The sequence below is a fragment of the Phasianus colchicus genome, chromosome 3 (genome assembly GCF_987193195.1).
Source record: "Phasianus colchicus chromosome 3, bPhaCol1.hap1.1, whole genome shotgun sequence".
Classification (NCBI taxonomy): Eukaryota; Metazoa; Chordata; class Aves; order Galliformes; family Phasianidae; genus Phasianus; species Phasianus colchicus.
In genome coordinates, this window is record NC_143438.1 from 52703033 (window position 1) to 52711295 (window position 8263).

An 8263-nucleotide genomic window follows, 5' to 3' on the forward strand; every position below is an offset into this window, starting at 1 on the left:
ATGGCTAAAATAACTGAATCATTTAATCATAGAAAATGATAGGCTTTAGTAATTACCTCTTGAATACTGGAGAAGGTGAGAATGGCTGGAATCCACAGCCTCCATTTGTTTTTCAGGTTGCCTCTTTGTGAGATGTACTATTTGTTCAGTGCAGTTGAAGAAGGGGTGATCTATCTCAAAAATCCATAAACCATTCCTAGATTACGAAAAAAAATGACAGAGAGCTTTGCAAGCCATGGATTTGTGGGGAGTCTGACTTCACACACATATATATTTCCCTTCTTCTGTGCAAAAAGATAAAGATTTTCTCTTGCAACTTATAGGGCCAGTTCCTACAACAGTGAAGACATCTGAATGGTTTCTAGAAATTTTGCAGACATTCCATACACTTTCTTCCAGATGGCAAAGACAGATTTATACTACAAACTGTTGAAAACAGTGATGCTAAGGAGAAAATATAAGGAGAAAAAATGTCTTAAATGCTGATTGAACCCCAAGGTGCATAAGAGTTACTGTGACTTCCCATTCGTGTCTTTCAAGTTAAACCGATTTTGTTGTGAACCATTTGTTCTTTTTCAAAGGTTTATGGAAAATAAACGTACTTCCTGTGAAGCTGCATTGAACAAGCATCACTCAGAGAACTCCCTTCCCCCGCCACCTTCCTGCACCACTGCAAAGACTTAATGATTTACATTGTTCAAAGAGTCACTCAAGCAGGCAAAGTGGAATTCCACCTGAACAGTAACATAGGGTGCTTCCTACCTCAGCACTCCTAGCACGTGAAGAGGAGTATGGAAAATAGCATAGTATGGAAAATAGCAGGGTGACTATACATTTTACGAGCAAAAATCTATCTTCTATGTGTGTGACTGTGTGAAAAACATGATGGAGAGTGTCATGAAGATGGGCGGTGAAATGAACATAAGCACGCCAAGACATTACCCAACCTCAATGGCACATGCTACATTGTCTCCATTATCAGACAAAAAACCTCACAAGAGACAGAGATCAAAGGGTTAGCTTTTCAGTGATCTTGTCATGCGTCTTCTTAAATGATAATGTAAAGGTTTTAAAAAACATTTACCGTAATTTCTGCTAAGTGTCACAGCCTAGTGAACCATTAAAAGTGAAGCAGCTCACTGAACCGCGCTGGAGTGAACAGATGGAATTCCACCCTCCCTCTGCTCGAGAGCCTCCACGAACAATGCAAAGTCTTCTTGCAAATCTCCTCCTCTGAGCTCATTACCCAGGGCAAATATGTGGCAAGTTTTCCCATCACAAAGGCTGGGGCTCTCTCCTCCTCCCAGACAGACTGTGCAGTAAGATTTGCAAAAAAAATTTACTCTATTTTCTACACTCCTGCAATCCTTTCTTTGTTCCTCACTTACTATGAGTGCTTAGACAAAAGGAGTGACACCCTGATCTGAGCTTCCCAGGGTTTTGTGGATCACCAACAGTCTCATTTTCTACAAATTTCACTTTATAAAACAAAAAGTATGCATTTTCTCTACAAACAGATGGTTTTGACTCCATGACTCAGAACTTTCCAGAGCATCTCTACCTAAGTGACAAGTAATTCTGCACAGGTATGTGCGATCTTCTACACTTCACGCTAAATTTTTATGAGCTCATGGAAAATTGGGCCACTATTTCAGGGCTGAAATTTCTATGGAGTTTTGTGATTTTTGCAAGCGCAGTATGAACCATCTTCCCCAGGCCAGCTTGCAGTGCAGGCTAGTAGGGTGTCTGTGAGCTCCAGAGGGCCATGTGAACCAGTGATGCAGCAGGCATGGGAAAGGCAGACTGTGGGGACAGCTGGGGGATGCTTAGTGCTCGGTAGGTGCCAAAGTGCCTGGGGGGAGAGGATTCATACAATAAACTTCAGTTCCACTCAGGACCATCCTCTACTTCCAAACAATCTCACTGATGAGTGAAGGGTGGCATGCAAGGGATTGATCCTGCTCATGTTTGGACCTCAGCCTATAATTGCAAGGCCTGCATCTATAATTTGAATCACTTATTAAGCTTAATTTGAACTGCGTTCATTTCCACGACATAGAACTGGAAAAAAAATCAACTGCCTCTTGTTTTTATCTTCGAAGCCAAAACCACAATTTCTGCCAGTCCATGGGTTAACTGCCTACTTTCTCTGACCTATTCCATGCTTACTCCTGCATGAAACTGTTGAATATAATATTGTTCCTACTTCCCACAGAACCATGACTGCATGGTCCAGAAACCAGCCATGATCCTCCACAGTCTGTTTTTGCCTTTGGCCCTCACTGTGGAAATCTGAGTACAGGGCTTACTGTGAAATTCAACCACTGGCGGTTCTTCAGACCATGAAAACCAGAAATCAGCTGTCTTCAAGACTCATCTGCATGTAGTTTCATCATTTTAGGGAGAGGTTCACCCATGTCAGATCTGGTGTGTTTCCCAAAAAATGCTTACTCTGTTTTCAACAGTCTTGTGTTCAGAAGGTATCTGGTGAAAATGGTGAAATGAACATTTGTAGCTGAAGGAAAAGAAGTCATTTAAATTGGTCCCTTTCCAGGTTCTGAGGCTGAATCGGAGAAGGAAGATTCACCATTTAATCTTTAGCTTATACATGTTGAAAAATTGGAAGAGTTTTCCTGGAGTTGTTAAGCAAAAGGCTTGCTTTGAAATTTGGTATATGATCTTGCACTCTCCACTTTACAAGGTAGAGAGGAAATGAGTAATTCCAGCCTTTGCAGAGTCTGGAGAAGTCTGGAGGCTGGCTCTGTTGGTGATCTTGTGGCATATCTGTCTGGTGTTCTAGGCTGAGAAGCATGGGGCAGTGGGCAGGAAAGGAGGAAGGCTCTGTCACCTACTTCCCTGGGGAAAGCAGCAGTCTCCATAACGGGCTCAGTGCAGCAGCAGGAGATGCTGCCAGATGAACAACATGTCCCTACGGGAGGATGAACTGCTGCTCAGCCAGGTGTGGCCAGCCCCGTCTGTGCTGGCCAGGCTCGCTGCTGACTGCAGCATGCTCACCAAGGACATCCTGCTTCTTCCCAAAATGAGGCAAAGTAACTTCTTCAGCACATTCTCCTTCCCCACCACACTGCCTCTTGCTTTGCTTTCTCAAGATCCTGATGCCTGTCCATCTCCCTGAAGAGTCTCTTACTAAGTAATGTCTGGTTTCCTTCCCAGGGTAAGATTCTGCCAGGTGACTCTGGCCCTTTCTGGTGTCACTAATTTGCATTCAGGAGAAGATATCAAGATTTTGCCCAGAAGTGTCAACTGAAAACACAAGATACTGTGGTAGCTTGCTGGGAGAAGCAAGTCCTCCAGAGCCCACTCACTTGGAGGCTGTGGCCATCCCGGGTGAGGCAGAGAGCTCAGCTATGTGTGTAGGAGGTTCTTTTCTGGAAATAAAAACGGATGTGCTTGAAATACCTCTCTGATCACTTGACTGTGCCATTGGATTCTTTTGTATGGATCAATAAGTACAATTCCACTTTCATCTCCCTGGTTGTCATAGCAGGTGATAATAACCTGCATGTTGCCAGCGTACACCCTGCACTCTTACAAGGCCACTTCTAAGTGGTCTCCAACATCACAAGAGTGGGATCAGATTCTCACTGTACAAGAGTTGTTATGCAGGTCTCCATCAGCCGTCAACTCCATCAATGGCCCACTCCTTGAAGAGAACCACACTGTACTGTCCCTCCACTGAAGCTGTGGGAATTGTAGTCTGAGCACTTGTCCTCTGATGTGTGGAAATAGATATGAATAAGTGCTCCATGTTTCATTATCTTCTTTCTTTTTTTTATTCTTCTTTTTTTACCATTTACATTGCATGCATACACTTGAGCAACTTGGCTTCAGTCTTGATTGAAATATTTAATGGATATTATTCATCGTTGGTATTCTCTCAATGTTTTTCTCATTCATTTTCAAACTGCCAAACCTTCCCATTTTTCAAGGATGCCTGGCCTTTTAAATAAGGAAAGCATTTGATACCTTTATTACATTTTTTGAGGCCACATTAGCTTGTTTTTGCTATCATTTTGACTTCGATTCTAATAAACTGAACAGAAATAGCAGTCTCTTCATTTCTTAAATACTGCATGCTTTTCCATTATTGTCCACAAACAGTTGATTCCAATCAACTTTCTTCAACTCATTCTGTCCTCAAAATTACTGTACTTTTATAACCATTCACAAATATTTTCAGAAGTGCTTCCAATTTGATGATGTTATAACCTGGCCCTAAGGGTTTATTATCTTCTATGTTATTCATTTCACCTACTTTCATTTCCTTGGACTAAGTCCAAAATAGCCCCTGGTCTTGTTGATTGCTCCTCAAACCGAAAAAACAGTTTGGTATCACACTTAGAAACGCGCATCCATCCTTAATGACTCCACTACTGCTATGCCCATCAATGTCAGTATAATTGAAATTCCACTGTTGTCACTGCATCTGCCTTTTTACCGCTTACCCCTTGTCTATGTAAGCATTTCCCGATCTATTTCTTTGTTTTAAGCACTTCCCAGTTTTCTTCTTGGACTGTTTCATACCTTTAAGAGGTCCTTATTCATGCTTCACGTTTGTCAGATATTTGACAAGCTGAATGGAAAAGAAATAGCATGTATAAGGAGTGTGTTACCTATTTTTGGATTTCCCCTCAAAGCAGGAGAGGGGCATGTCTTAGAACATTTGCTAGCTATGCCAAGAATGATTACTCAGGTGCAAAAGAAAGTGGAGAAAGTAAATAGAGGGAAAACATTCTCCTCAGTATTTAAGTCATATATATTCTTTTCTACATGTAGTTTTTTCTTGGTAAGTTCTGGCAGTAAAATAAAGCAGAACATTTAGGATGCTTCAAATAATACATCCCTCCTCCTGGTGAGCAAACCATGAGGGGGCTTCCTGACCCTAGCAATGTTGCACTGCCAGCAGAGAGAAACTGCTCTTCCGTTGCTTAGGCATACGCTGAGCCTTTGAGAGCCTAATTTGGCTTTTTATATAAGCAGATCTTCCTTAAACAGGATTTCAAGTTAGCAATGAGCCCTTTACAGTATAATTCTGGGTAAGGAAGAGCCTTTTCTCTCATTCATTAAAAGAGTAAATTTTACTCTTATGTGGCATGCTGAGACCTCACATTACTGGGGTGGGTAGAATAGCTTCCTTCACAAATTGCATAATTTCATTGATGATATTGGTAAATTGAATGAAATTTTAAAGGGCAGCTGGTGCTGCTAAGACTCACTTTTGAAACCCTCCCAGAACCTGAGGTCCCCTGTGCACTGACCTCAGAACCAGGGTAAAGCCAGGGGGCCCACAGATTGCCAGGCCTCACTGATGAGGAAACACACAAGATAAACACCAAATGGTATTTAAAGGTTGGAAAAGCACTGCCATAAATTGCTGCTCACAAAAAGAAAAGATCTGCTGAATCTCTAAGACATGCAGCATTGAAACCATGGCTGTGGGATGGATGTATTCACTCTTCCAAATGCGGTCCTCACTCTGCAAGGTGGTGAGTCTTTTGAGCCTTCTCCTCACCCCAAAACGGAGTCTAGTAGTGCCTTGTAGGACCGAGCTGATGAAGGTAACCTTGTTTCTTTTGTCTGGGCACCATAAATTGGACATTGCATTTGGAAGATCTTTCCAGGAAGCAGATGATGCTGGGGAGCTTTCTCACTTTCTCAGCACCTGTGGAAGTATTTTGTGAAAGAATTACAATGCCCATCCATTTCCCACATTCCTGCCAGCCTAACACTGTACCTAGCCTCACGTTTAGGAATCGCCCATTCTGCAGTGCATGTCTTGTGTTTATTTCTGTGTCTGTCAGAGACCCAGGGTTAAAACTATTGGAGGTCCAGATGACATCTGGCTTCTCAGCTCCTCCAGAATATTGGCTGCAGTGTTTATCAGTGCATTATTCATCAAAACTGATGATGCAAAGTACAACATGCTGTCTGCAGCTCAGTGTAAGAGTGGAAAGGAGTTGGCAGAAATGCCTGGTGTTCTGTGAGCAGCATGTAATCAATAGTCTGGGTGCTTGTTCACTTTATGTTGATGACTATTCCCTCTGGTACATCTTTGTATATTTTTGGGTTCTCTGTATTACCAGCTGTGCAATTTTTTCTCTCTCTATTCTTGATACCAGCCTTGATAGAACAGAAGGGGAAGCCTTTTGTGCAGTAGGTGTCAAATCAAATAAACTATTTGCACAAAGCTTGCAAATGAGAGTCAGAGAAAAAAAAGATTTAGTTGAGAATTTCCATGACAGCCTGATATTCCTTCGTTTTCCCTCTTCCCATTATTTATTTCTTAATTTGTTTTAAAGGAAAGGAAAGAGATGAAACACCGTGGAGGTAAAAACTGCTTTACTGTCATTAAGATTTTGAACTGAATTCTGCTCTCCTGGTAATGTAAATGAAGCAGGACTCCAGAGACTCCAGCGAAGTTACTCCCACTTACACCAGTGTAACAGACCAGAATGCGAATGCTTATCTTTAATGCTAGAACTTGCAAAACAATAATCAGATTCTCAGCTGGGGTAAGTTGGCACGTTTCCATTAAAGTCAATGGACCTCGGCTGAGTTACACCAGCTGACGATCTGCCCCAGTATCTGCCATACTACACACAGGCACATGCACACAGAGTAAGTCATTGCTTATTTATTTTCAGTGTTAAACCTGCATGTGAATTTGGTGCTACAAGTAGTGAAGAACAGTGGTGGGTAATTCTTATTAAAACAGCATATTGCAGATTAGAACTGCATTGTTCTTCTTACAGGTCTTCCCTTAGCATGTATGTATTGATCTGCAAAGTCTTACTACTCCTCTTCAATGCAAAAATAATAAAGAATGATGGAAATGAAAAAAGCTATTTCACTTGTGCCTCAAAGCAAAATTGCAACCTTTGGAATTTGTACTATGGCTTTTCTTAGAAGAGCTGTAAGATTTTCGCTTTTTAAAGGGGTTCATGACTGTGCTGGCTGTAGCTAGAGCTGTGGATCAGCACACGCTGTGGCAGAGGCGGCTGCTGTTCATTAGCTATCTGCCATTCTTCTGAAGCCACTGAAGACTGAATCGTGTGTGGAATGGATATGACCACTGCCGTGTCTGAACAGAGAGCCACTCCCAGGGTGTCATTCAGCTAATATGCTATATTTCTGACACCTGACCGAGACCACTGGAAAATACTATGTTGATATGGCTGTATAGATAAGAGGAGCTCAGTTCAGAAAACGTGTATCTTACCTACTTCTTCAACAGAGATCTTTTGTTATGCATTTAAAATGGAGAAAAATGCTGTAGGGTGTCTAAAAAAGTAGAAGAGTGATGAATTTAAGGCTTGAGGACATTTAGCAGTAATATTTCTGGACTAGAATTTGAAGACACATTCATGAAGCTGAAGTGGTAGATACCATCTACAGCTGTTCTGCCACAAAATGGGCTGTCCCTGCCTAAGGGAGAGAAGAGACATAAGTGTCAAACCTATTGCCATGGCTAAGAAACCTTCCAAGGATCACAAATGTAAGCAATGAGGATTCAAATGGAGGAGATGTGAGGAATTTCATAGGGTCTTGTACCTATTCTGTCTTGGGCACTTGGTGACAATTTTTCGGAGGCTGTAAAATTCCCATTTTGGGGACAAAATTAAATAGAGAAAGTGATTAGATAAGAAACATGTCTGCTAAGAAGGAAGGGAAGAGTAGAGATCTTGTACTTTTTAAGGGTTCTTAATGTTAGGTCAAAAGACAAACTGTCCTTGAGGATATGCAAGTCTGAGAGAACGTGGGTTATGCTGGAGTTGGTATCTCTGCCTTGGCTCTATTCCACATGCTTTCTGCAATATGTGGAGTATGTCCTGAAAGCATAATCTTTCCTAGAGGAGAGTTCTGATTAGCTCGTCAGACTGACCTGCTCATCTTATTTGTCTCAGTTCAGTAGGCATGCTGCTAAGCTCAGGCTTTTTGGATCTCTCTGAGTCATGGGGTGCTCTGGCACAGCAGATCTTCTAGGCTGGGAGTTAAAAGAGTGACAATGCTAGAGGCAAGTGATTTTTGAGAACCATGGATGAGAGGAGGAAGTAAAGAGTGAAAGTGGGTCACTACTGCTGTATACTGATGTTCAGATCTGATTTTGATCACAGCCTGTTGCCAAATCGTACCACATTTAACCCTGTCCCTCAGGGGCCTATGGTACAAGAAGATCTTGCTGTAGGCAAGAGGAAGGGAATAACATTATTGTGGTTAGTCATAAAACATACAGCAGGACAGA